Below are 11,441 nucleotides of genomic sequence, written 5' to 3' on the forward strand. Positions count from 1 at the left end.
GGGCTAAGGGTCAGAACTCAGCCTCCTCAATTGCAGCATCCTGAATCTTTCTTACTTGTCCCTCCTGCAGAAAGGGCATTTACCTTGCCATTGGAGTGTATTTTCCTCTCAGGTCATCACTGAAGACATAACAATTGCTTATGTGGGATGATGATACAGATCAAGTAGTTGGCCATGATGATCACTGCTGACAAGGTAAACATCCAAAGGAGCGTGGCTGGCAAGAACCAAGAGACAGCTCCTCCAAATGTTCTACATTATGTACCGCCTTGTTACAACTTATTTTCATGTTTGGCCATGAGTTAATATGAATTCTAGAAAGTCTTGAATGAGTCCCAAAAAGAACAATAAAAATGATTATCAAGGAGAATAAACTAAGCTGTGCTTGGATCCGTCACTGCTTCAGTGTCCCTGTTGGGCTTTCTAGCAGTGGCCTAAGTGGAGAAGTAAAAGATGTTTGAATACACTTGGGTAAGTGAAGATGAGAATAAGGAGCTCATGGAAATATCATCAGAATACAATGGGGTAGTGCTGCTGTCCACAGTTACAGCCCAGTTTCCAGGGGCACGTGAGCTCCACCACAAGAATCCAGTGTCTCAATGTATGAAAGGTATCCTGCTGGTAGAAGGAATTCTGCATGCCCCTGATGCTGACAGTGGAAATCTGGTATATGTTGTCAACTGTCCCAAAGATAACAAAAGAAAAATGGGTGAGACAGCAGTGAAAGTGAAGAGCAGTCCAGAAAATATCTTACTTAATAGTACTGGTAATTAGTGAGTTTGTGCTCTGAGTTTGTTTTTCCTCCTATGGAGACAGAATCTGAAAGAATATTTTAGTACCTTTGGAGAAGTCCAGGTAAAGATAGATATTAAAACTGGTCAAAGGGGTTTGGCTTTATTCTTTTTACGGAGTATGAAACACACGTGAAAGTAATGCCACAGTGACATATGATAGATGGATGATGGTATGACTAAATTTCCCAACTCTAAGCAAACCCCAGATGAGCCTTTGAGAAGCAGAAAAGTGTTTGTGGGGTGCTGTACAGAGGACATGACTGCAGATGAGCTATGGCAGGTTTTTCTGTCAGTACAAAGAAGTGGTAGATGTCTTCATCCCCAAGCCATTCAGGGCCTTTGCCTTTGTTACATTTGCAGATGATCAGATTGCCCAATCTCCTTGTAGAGAGGACTTGATCATTAAAGGACTCAGCATACACATATCCAATGCCAAGCCTAATCATACAATAGCAATAGAAAGAAATGGAAGATTTGGGAATATGAGTGGATTTGGTAATAGTAGAGGGGTGCATCTGGCTTGGAAAACAACCAAGATACTAATATAGGTGGTAGATGAACTTTGGTGTGCTCAGCATTAATCCAGTCATGATGGCTACAGAGCAGTTGGGGTACAATGAGCATGTTAGCCAGCCAGCAGAACCAGTCAGGCCCACCAAGTCATAACCAAAGTAAAGGCAACATGCAGAGGGAGCCAAACCAGGTCTTTGGGTCTAGAAATAACTCTTACAGTGGTTCGAACTCTGGTGCAGCAATTGGTTGGGAATCAGCATCAAATGCAGGATCAGGCAATGGTTTTAATGGAGGCTTTGGCTCAAGCATGGATTCTAAATCTTCTGGCTGGGAAATGTAGACATTGAGTTATAGTTGGTTATAGTACGGAATAGTGGGAATTCAAATTTTTCTAAACTCGTGGTAAGTATATAGTAAGATACAAAAATTTTCAAAACTGGTTTGTTCAGTGTGGCATATATTCAGCAGTATTTTTGACAATTTTCTTTAGAAAAAGATGAAGAGATAAAGGAATTGTATAAGTTGTTACATAAAGAGTTGGAATATATTAAGAGTTGAGTTACATAAAGAGTTGAATAAATAAAGAGTTGAAATATTGAGTAGTTGAAAGTGACTGGCTGTTTGTCTGTTGGAAAATCAATACATTACAAGTGATATCTGTAATATTTTATCCCTGGACTCATCAAGTGAATTCTTTGAGTGCTCAAAATGGAAATCATTGATTAGAACTACAATCTTTTCTCCTTGTCTTAATTTGAATCCCACCATATGATTTTTTTCCTTAATAAAATCTCCTTTTGGGAGATCATGGTGTCAGTGTTTGATTCTTTTGTTTTTTTAACACTTGTCCCCCTCCACCTCATATATAAAAGTACAATATGAAGCCTTCATTTAATCTCTGCAGTGCATCTCATTTCAAATGTTTACAGAAGCATTTCATTGAAAGTAGTACTGTAAATATCCTGCCATAGAAATACTTCCATCTACATGCTGTCTCATTCAAGAATTCATCATCACACTTCACAGGCTGTCTTTGACAGTGGGTGTTCCCATTTTGATTCACTACTCTTTATTTCATGGAGTCATATCGACGTCACGAACACAAGGCTGTGATACGGAACCAGAAGGCTGTCTGAACTTCTGAAACTTTGTGTGGGATTGGTGGTGCTGCCAAGGCACGGAAGGCTAGAACGAGTGAGAGAAGGAAAGAGTGCAGATAGACAGTTGATGAGGCATCATGAATATTTTAACTTGGTGAGATGTGTCTCTCAATCCTGTAATTTTGGTGACAGTATACAGACAGCAATAATAAACAATGTATGAAAGTCTTTTGCATTCAAAGGACATCCACATGTGTTGGAAGACTTTCAATGAGCTTTGTTCTTAGGCAATCCACGTTAGTTGCGTGTGTTAAGTGAAACGATACCTGTATTTTCCTACCCTTTTGTCAACTGCTATGAATGCTGTATGGTGTGTGTTCTCTTCTGTTACTGATATATAAGTGTGGTAATGTGAACTGAAGCTGATGGGTTGAGAATATAAATCGAGCTTGTGGTGTGCTTTGAAGTACTTGGAAGCAGAGTTCAACAGTGAGCTCAGCTGTCTCAAAGAAGGGTGGAAGTTCTAATGTCTGTTAGCTACCCATAAGAATGCTGTTTGCTACAGTTCTGTGTCCTGTGCTTGGATGCTTTTTATAAGAGTTGTCAATGTTGGAAATTCTTAAATAAAGTTGATTTCAATTTTTAAAAATGATTATCAGGATCAAAATAGGATATGTGGTGAAAGGTTCAATGATTTGGGTTATTTTTGGCCATTAGGTGGCACAATACTGACTGTCACGATACAAGCCTCCTATCTTGTGTATTAGATTTTATGGAAATGATACTAATTAGCTTCTTGCATCTTCAGAGTACCACAAAAGTTAAAAAGGACTTAAAGGCAACTTTATGAATACATGAGAACATATTGATCATTAGGTTGATAAAATCTGTTTCATTAAATCAGTGCATTTGGAGATTCTGATTTTGACATCTAAGAGAGAACTGATGTATGGATTTTCCTTGACAGCCAGTCTTTATTTGCATTTGTTGGGGGCTGGACCAGGTAATTGCCCAAACTTCTTCCTCAGTTTCTGTTTATCTTCAATCCCAGCAAATCTCCCTCAAAATTTAATTATATGGAGGAACTTATGTAGATTATCTCACCTGGCTCTAGTGACCTCAGTTATATCACCAACTCATATGTCCTATGTGTTTCCAGTGGTACAGTTGATCATGAAATTGTCTGTATTTTGACTGTACAAGTTTTATACGATCCTAATGATGCTTGCCCTTTTCTGGAGAGCATAGAACATAGGTTGTGTGTTTACACAGATCTGGTCCATAAAGTAATAATAAATCAACATTATTGTGGAAAAAATATAAAATAATAAAAGAGTATGACATCTGCAGTCCCCTTGCTCCCTTCTCTCTTACTCCCACTCTCGCCATGTGATATCCTGGCTCCCACTTTGCCTTCTACCATGATTGTAGGATTCCTGAGGCCTCCACCAGCAGCAGATGCTGCTATGCTTCCACTACAGCCTGCAGAACTGTGAGCCAATTAAACTTCTTTCTTTATAAATTACCCAGTCTCGGCCAGGTGCGGTGGCTCAATCCTGTAATCCCAGCACTTTGGGAGGCCAAGGCAGGCAGATCACGAGGTCAGGAGATCGAGACCATCCTGGCTAACACGGCGAAACCCCACCTCTACTAAAAATTAGCTGGGTGTGGTGGCAGGCACTTGTAGTCCCAGCTACCTGGGAGGCTGAGGCAGGAGAATGGTGTGAACCTGGGTGGAGCTTGCAGTGAGCTGAGATGGCACCAGTGCACTCCAGCCGGGACACCAGAGCAAGACTCCATCTCAAAAAATAAATAAATAAAATCAAAAAATAAAAAATAAATTACCCAGTCAAAGGCATTCTTTAATGGCAACAAAAACAGACTAACACACAAAGCAATCTTGAGGGGAAAGAAAAAAGCTGGAGGCATCACACTTCCTGATGTCAATTATATTACAAAGCTATAGTAACTGAAATAGTATGGGACTGGCATAAAGTGGACATATCGACTAATGAATCAGAAGAGAGAACCCAGAAATAAACCCACACATTTATGGTCAACTGATCTTCAACAAGGGTTCCAAGAACACACAATGGGGAAAATAATAGTCTCTTCCAAAATGTTGAGAAAACTGGATATCCACATGCAAAAGAATAACAATGCACCCTTATCTCACACTATATGCAAAGATCAAATCAATGGATTAAAGACTTTAAGTGTAAAGCTTGAAACCATAAAACTATTTTTTTTTAAATGGGGAAAAGGCCGGGCATAGTGGCTCATGCCTGTAATCCCAGCACTTTGGGAGGCCAACGCAGGAGGATCACCTGAGGTCAGGAGTTTGAGACCAGGCTGGCCAACATGGTGAAACCCCGTTTCTACTAAAAATTCCAAAAAAAAATAGCCAGGTGTGGTGGTGGGCACCTATAATCCCAGCTATTTGGGAGGAGGCTGAGGCAAGAGAATCACTTGAACTCAGGAGGTGGAGGTTGCAGTGAGCCGAGATCATGCCATTGCACTCCAGCCTGGGCAACAAGAGCAAAACTCTGTCTCAAAAAAAAAAAAAAAAAAAAAAGGCGGGGGGAAACTTTGACATTAGTCCTGGTAATAATTTTTTAAATGTGACACCTAAAGCACAGGCAACAAAAGCCAAACTAGACAAGGAGGACAACATCAAACCAAAAAACTTCTGCACAGCAAAGGAAACAACCAACAGAGTGAAAAGGTAACCTACAGAATTAGAGGAAATATTTACAAACCATATATCTGATAAGGGGTTGATGTCCAAAATATATAAGGAACGCCTACAACTCAATAGCAAACATACAAATAACCTGAGTAAACAATAGGCAAAGGACCTAAATAGATATTTCTCAAAAAAAAGAAATTCAAGTAGCCAACAGGTACATGAAAAGGTGCTGAACATCTCTAATCATCATGGAAATGCAAATCAAAACTACAATGAGGTATTGTATAACACTTCTTAGCTTATCTGTTTTCAAAAAACAAAGATAACAAGTGTTAGTAAGGATGTGGAGAAAAAGAAACCCTTGTACACTGTTGATGAGAATGTAAACTAGTACAGCCATTATGAAAAACAGTATGGAAATTCCTCAAAAAATTAAAAGTAGAATTGCCACGTGTTCCATCAGTCCCACTTCTGGGTATATATCTAAAGGAAATAAAATCAGTATGTCAAAGAGCTATCTGCACTCCAACATTCATTGCAGCATTAGTTACAATAACCATAACATAGAAACAACCTAAATGTTCTTTGACAAATGAGTGGATAAGGAAAATGTGGTTTGTATACACAATGAAATGTGATTCTACCTGAAAAAAGAAGGAAATCCTGCCATTTGCAACAACATAGATGGAACTGAAGGACATTATGCCAAGCGAAATAAGTGAGATATAGAAAGAGAAATACTATATGACCTCATTTACATTTGGAATCTAAAATAAACTCATAGAAGCTGAAAGTAGGGTGGTGGTTGCCAGAGACTTGGGGGAGGGCAAAATGGGGTTATGTTGCCCAAAGTGTACAAAGTTTCAGTTATGCAAGATGAATAAGTTTTGGATATTTAATGTACATCACGGTGACAGTAGGTAGTAATACTGTACTGCATACTTGAAATTTGCTAAACTGATAGATTTTTAAAGTAAACCTTAACACACATATACACAAAACAAAAATGGCAACGGTAGAGGTGACAAATTCATTGGCTGGAAGGCGGTGATCATTTCACGATGTATATGTATATCAGTACATCAAATTGTACAGCTTAAGTAGATAAAATTTTATGTCAGTAATATTCCAATAAAGCTATTATAAGAGAGAGAAAAACAAACAAATGAAAAAACAGGCTTTCTTTGGTCAATAATTTTTTTCAAGAATTACATCTCACTGAGTGTAAAGCAAGCTTCCTATAAAGTTGAAAGAAAGTTAAAAGTTGTTACTGTGTTTGCAAATCTAAGTCTTGGCCTGGGGATGGACAGTAATTAAAACATTAAAGATGAAAGAATTGCAAAGAGCTTTAAAGAAAACAAGCAAATAAAACAGAAAAGAGAAGAAACAATTATCAGCTCTAGGAAAAGTGAAAGATTACATAGGAAAATAAGTTTCTTCTTAGTACACTATGTGACTTGGCTGTGAATAATATTTATATAGTTATAATAAAATATATGTTGAATTTTTTCCTGCCCAAAAAAAAGATCTTTATTACTTCAAACAGTTTCTGAGGGTCAGGAATCTAGAAGCAGCTTAAAGGTTCCAGGTCTCTCAGGAGATTGTAGTTGAAATGTCTGCTGAGGCTGCAGTCTCCCGAAAGGTTGACTGGGACACTCGCTCCCATGGCTGTTGGCAGAACATCTCACTTCCTCCCACTGTTGGCAGGTGGCTTCAGTTCCTCGCCACATGAGGCTTTCCACAAGGCTGCCTGAGTGTCCTCATGACATGGCAGCTGGCTCCCCGCTGACTGAGCCATTAGAGAGAGAGACAGAGGGCCAAACAGAAGCTGCAGTGTCTTTTACAACCTAATCTTAGAAGTGACACACCATCACTTCCACCTTTTTCTATTTGTTAAAATTGTGTTCCTAAGTCTAACCCACACTCAAGGGAGAGTGATTAGACTCAACCTCTTGAATGGAGAAGTATCAAAAAATTTGTGGACTTTTAAACATCAGTACAACCACTGAGGTAGAGAATCCAAAAGAATATGCATATAATTTATCATAATAAATTAGAAAGTTTAGTAAGGTTGCCAAAAACAGAATCAATTGTATTTTTATGAGGCTGTAAGAGTTAGGAAATGGGATTTTTTAAACAAGATACAAAATTAATAGGAAAAGTTGATTTTTTAACACTCAAATTAATCTATAAATTTTTGTCATACTTGATACACTGATCCTAATTTCATAGAAAAGGCAAAAAAAATCAAGAAATATTTAGAGAAACTTGCCTTACCAAATATAAAGGTTTATTTTAAAGCTACAGAAATCTAGAAAGTATTTGACATAAAGATGGATAAACTGACTATTGCTCAAAACAGAGAACCCAAAAATGGACCCAAACATACATAGACACTTAATATTTGATAGAAAGGGCATTGCAGACCTATAGAAACAGGCTATTTGATAATTCCTGGGATAATTAGTTGTACGCATTTTTTTAAGCAGATTAGATTTTCACCTCATACAAAATGAATTCCAGCTGAGTTAAAGACAAATACAAAACTCAAAACGTTTTTAAAAATTAGAATAAAATGTGTAGGAGAATGTCTATGACCTTGAAGTAGGGAAGGATCTCTTTAAATAAGACATACAAAAGCAAAATACAGATAATAAAAGATTGAAAAATTTACTGCACTAATTTCTTTAATTCATCTCTCATGAAAATCAACATAGGAAAAGAAATGACAAGCCACAATCTAGAAGAAGTTATTTTCCATATATAACACCAACAAAGGACTAGTACTCAGAATATATGTAGTATTTTTACTGAAAAAAGAGAAGCAATCCAATGGAAAATGGGCAAAAGGTATTAATAGGCAATTCACAGAAGGAAAAAAATATACAGTAAACATATGAAGGTATTCTCAGTCTCACTGAAAATAATTGGGTAAATTCAAAATAAAACCAAACTAAGTTACCATCTCCACACTTGTCAAATTGGAAAAAATGTCAACCTAATATTTCAAATGTTCAGCAGAATTCAGAAAAACAGAAATTTGTATATACTGCTGATAGGAATATAAACTGTTAAAACTATTTTTGGAAAACATTTTGGCAAAATGTAGTATGACAAAACTACTTCCTGTATTCTTCTATGATCAGTTAATAATTGTGGAGTCTTAGGGAGATGGGGGCATCTGACAGGATCTCCAACTCTCTGCAAGTTAAAGAACAAGTAGAGGAAGTATAACGAGACAGACTGAGACAACATGAGACAGACTGGCTTTCAGATACCTGTAGAACATTGAGCTGTCAATACCAACAAGTGTATGAACATTTTTCTGGAACTGAGGGAAGATATCTGTACCATGGATGAAGATTTGGGGTCTTTAGTGTGTAGGCTGAAGGAAACATAAAATGGAAGATCATGAGCCTAAATGCCTGAGAATGCATTTGTTTCACATGTGCAATATATTTAAAGACAGGTGTTAAGCTAAGTCACTATTGGCTCCTGCTGATTTAAACACTCTTGCTTCACCTGCTTGGGGTTAAGTTGGGAATTCTGATATGGGTGATATAAGGAGTCATGCATCGGTTTAGACCACCAGGCGACCCCAAGTGCTCGGACTTGAACATTTAATTTTATAATACTCTCGGCCAGGCACAGTGACTTGCGCCTGTAATCCCAGCACTTTGGGAGGCCAAGGCGGGTGGATTACCTGAGGTCAGGAGTTCAAGACCAGCCTGGCCAACATTGCAAAACCCCATCTCTACTAACAATACAAAAAAAAATAGCCAGGCGTGGTGGTTCATGCCTGTAGTCCCAGCTACTCGGCAGGCTGAGGCAGGAGAATCACTTGAACCCAGGAGGCAGAGGTTGCAGTAAGCCGAGATCACATCACTACACTCCAGCCTGGGCAACAGAGCGAGACACTATCGCAAAAACATAGTAATAATATTACTCCCATGACTTGAGAAATAGACTACAATGTATGTTAATTATCGTGTGCTAATTCAAAATCTCATACATTAGATACATCAGATTTCCTTCTAAGAGAATTTTATGGACTTTTGCAAATAGCCTGTTATGCTACCTGCATATTACAGGACCAGTATAGGGTTAAATCAGTAACTGACAAAGTATAGAAAGTTATATCTTCTTACTTTGATGTCATTCTTAAAGTTCTGGCCTCTGTTTGGTATGCAATAAGAACAGGGGTAGTGGAAAGAGAACTTGATTTGCATTCAGGATTAAGATTTAGTGAATGGGACATGCTTAATTTTGGAGCAGAGCAGGGCCAATATAAACTTTTCAGCAAATTCTAGCATTGTAGGGACAGTGCTTGAGGAATAAAAGGTAATACTTTAGGGTTAATGAAAATATTAAAATTGATGTTATTTATATGGAAATTGGGACCAATAAAGGATATTCTGTTTAAAAGCACCACACAACTTTCCTACCTTTGCCTGGTTTCTAAGACTTGGAATTAAATCTCCACTTTGAACTACCTATGTCAGCTGTCTCCTTGTAAGGCAAGTGAAAACACAAGTAACATCTCAACCACCTGCCTCCTAAACAAGAGAAGATTCAGGATTTCATTCAAAAGGAAACTTATTCAGAAGAACAATGTCAGCGTTGGGTAAGGTCCCAGTTTCTTGGCTGGCAGTTCAGGCCTCCCCAGTTCTCCAGTTTCTGTCCCTGATGCACAAGCATCACTAATGTGCATTTTCTACATATGGAGATAGGCAAGAGAAAGGAATTGGATGTTGGCATTCATCTGACAAAATGCAGCTTGTCCTTGACCTGGGAAATCTCATTCTGTTTCTCGAGTGACTCAATTCTATAGCTTCTGAAGAAGTGAGGGCTAATGCTTCAATATGCTCCTGTCAGCCACCACCAGGTCTGAGCATACAATACAGTTGTATGGTGGCATCCAGTTGTCAACAAGCTAGGAAGAGACCAGGCCAACTGCTCACTTAGTGCGAGTATCCATACATTTCTCCATAGAAATAGACATGTATTGGATTGCAGATTTCTGTTTCAGTGTTAGGAAGTACGCATGAGCAGTTTCTAAAATTCAAGGGTTTTGGATAAAAGAGGCATTATGCTAGGTGCATACAACAGAAAAATCAAGATGTGGTCCCAATCCTCAAATAACCCACATACACAAATAACTATATTACATCATGGAAATCTTATGGAAGGCGTATAAAGTTCTCTAGTAATACAAATGAGGGAGCAATGACTTCTTGAGTTAGGTGAAGGGGAAAGTCATGGAAGAGGTCCTGGAGAATGAGTAGGGGTTTCCAGTTTTTATTAGCAATTTTCAAAAGCGGAGGGAGTGTACCAATTGAGTGTGGGTCACAGAGATCACATGCTTCATAAGGTAATAAAATATCACAAAGCAAATGGAGGCAGGGCGAGATCACAGGACCACAGGATGGGGTGAAATTAAAATTGCTAATGAAGTTTTGGGCACTCATTGTCATTGATAACATCTTATCAAGAGACAGGGTTTGAGAGCAGACTATCGGTCTGACCAAAATTTATTAGGTGGGAATTTCCTCGTCCTAATAAGCCTGGGAGTGCTACAGGAGACTGGGGGCTTATTTCACCCCTTTATCTACAACCGTAAGAGACAGCCGCCCCTAACGCAGCATTTTAGAGGCCTCCTCTCAGGGATGCATTCTCTTTCTCAAGGATGTTCCTTGCTGAGAAAAAGAATTCAGTGATATGTCTCCTATTTGCTTTTGAAAGAAGAGAAATATGGCTCTGTTCCACCCGGCTCACTGGAAGTCAGAGTTTAAGGTTATCTCCCTTGTTCCCTGAACATTGCTGTTATCCTATTCTTTTTTCAAGGTGCCCAGATTTCATATTGTTCAAACACACATGCTGTACAAACCATTTGTGCCGTTAACACAATCATCACAGGGTCCTGAGGCAACATTCATCCTCCTCATCTTACGAAGATGATGGGATTAAGAGATTAAAGTAAAGATAGGCATAGGAAATCACAAGGGTATTGATTGGGGAAGTGATAAATGTCCATGAAATCTTCATAATTTGTGTTCAGAGATTACAGTAAAGACAGGTGTAAGAAATTATGAAAGTATTAATTTGGGGAACTAATAAATGTCCATGAAATCTTCACAATTTATGTTCTTCTGCCACGGCTTCAGTCAGTCCCTTCATTCGGGGTCCCTGACTTCCTGCAACATCAACAAGATCGCCCAGGTACCTTTTATAACATTAAAGTTTGAGAAGTACTACTGTAATCCCTACCTCAGGCTGTATCTGGTAATAGGCAGCAGTTTAACATCAAACAGGTTGGCACATATGGTATTTGCTGCAGGAACTGAA

General features: G+C 38.5%; 1 pseudogene; it reads left to right on the top strand.

Annotated features, from left to right (window-relative positions):
* Positions 1 to 453: 453 nt before the first annotated feature.
* LOC100424052 (TAR DNA-binding protein 43 pseudogene) lies at positions 454 to 1,647 on the top strand (annotated as a pseudogene).
* The last annotated feature ends 9,794 nt before the right edge of the window (positions 1,648 to 11,441 follow it).

Source organism: Macaca mulatta, chromosome 10 (assembly GCF_049350105.2).
Source record: "Macaca mulatta isolate MMU2019108-1 chromosome 10, T2T-MMU8v2.0, whole genome shotgun sequence".
NCBI lineage: Eukaryota > Metazoa > Chordata > Mammalia > Primates > Cercopithecidae > Macaca > Macaca mulatta.